At 35.0% G+C, this 1,370-nt stretch overlaps 1 pseudogene; it reads right to left on the reverse strand.

The window, feature by feature from the left end:
* Positions 1 to 216: 216 nt before the first annotated feature.
* On the reverse strand, positions 217 to 391 carry LOC127492508 (U2 spliceosomal RNA; annotated as a pseudogene).
* Positions 392 to 1,370: the final 979 nt, after the last annotated feature.

Raw genomic sequence — 1,370 nt, forward strand, 5'->3', positions numbered from 1 at the left:
AAAAAGCAAGGACAATTAATTCAAGCTACTGCCTTAAAATAAATATTTTGTGAAAGAGTCGTGTTTTTTTTTGTAAAGTTATGCTTCTTTCCCCTTACTAATAACAGTAATTATAGAGGAATAGCAAGGAGGCCAACTGGTAAGAGAAAGCCTACTGGCACTGGAAACAATCAGTCCTGGATTTGAGACCTTACTTTGTCATTGTTAGCTGTGTGCTGTGGGCAAATTAATTAACCTTTAAGAGTTTCAGTCTAGCCATCAGTAAAAATAGGAATATAAATACCATACCTATCTCACAGGGCAATAAGAGGATTAAATGAGACAATGTTTGCTAACACAGAGCATATCACTGCTGTTACACTTGATCTTAGCCAAAAGGCCAAGAAGCAATATATCACTGCTGTTAAAGAAAGAGCTTAATAAATGTTAATTTCCTTTCTACTGGCCTAAGATCTATTGTTTTAAAATAGATCTACTATTATAAAATATATACATCATCCCATTTGACTCACAAGAGCCTTGACTCATTGACAATCATATTGTTTCTATGGTATTGAATTACATGATGATTTAATGAGACTTGATGGATATTCAATGATAAACTTAGGAATTTTTTTTACTTAAGTACATCACTGAAACTTGCTGCATTTTTAAAATCTTTTTTAAAATTATTTATTTATTTTGAAAGAGTTACACAGAGAGAGGGAGAGACAGAGAAAGATCTTCCATCTGCTGGTTCACTTCCCAGGTGGCCATATTGGCCAGCGCTGGGCCAGGCCGAAGCAGGAGCTTCATCCAGACCTCCCATGTGGGTTGCAGGAGCCCCAAACACTTTGACCCATCTTCTTGCTTTCCCAGGTGCATTAGCAGAGAGCTGGTTTGGAAGTAGAGCAACTGGGGCATGAACTGGTGCCCATATGGGATGTTAGTACCACAGGTGGTGGCTTAAGTGGCTGTGCTACAATACCAGCTCTAGGCCGTCATTTTAAATAATGACTTGGGGTGGCAATATACCTTTTCAATAACTTTGCATATGTAAATATGAGTATGTAGTATGCTGTTAATTCATGTATTTTTAGAGGCATGTCCATTGTATAAAGCAGTGCCCACAGTATGTAGTATGTTTGAAGTCTAACTTAATCTGCTTTAATTGTATTAATATCATTTGATATATATTATATTAAATGTGATTTTAAATTGGAAAATGAACAACAACTTGTTTTCATCTCAGTTGAGTCAAGTCACACATTAAAGTTGATATTAAATTAGGAATTTGTATGTATAACAATTGTAGAGAAAATATATAAGCCAGTATAACATACTATGATTAATAAGACTTTCTGGAGTCATTGAGATTTGAATTTTCATTT

Source organism: Oryctolagus cuniculus, chromosome 10 (assembly GCF_051225735.1).
Source record: "Oryctolagus cuniculus isolate XC-2025 breed Fujian yellow rabbit chromosome 10, ASM5122573v1, whole genome shotgun sequence".
Taxonomy (NCBI): Eukaryota; Metazoa; Chordata; class Mammalia; order Lagomorpha; family Leporidae; genus Oryctolagus; species Oryctolagus cuniculus.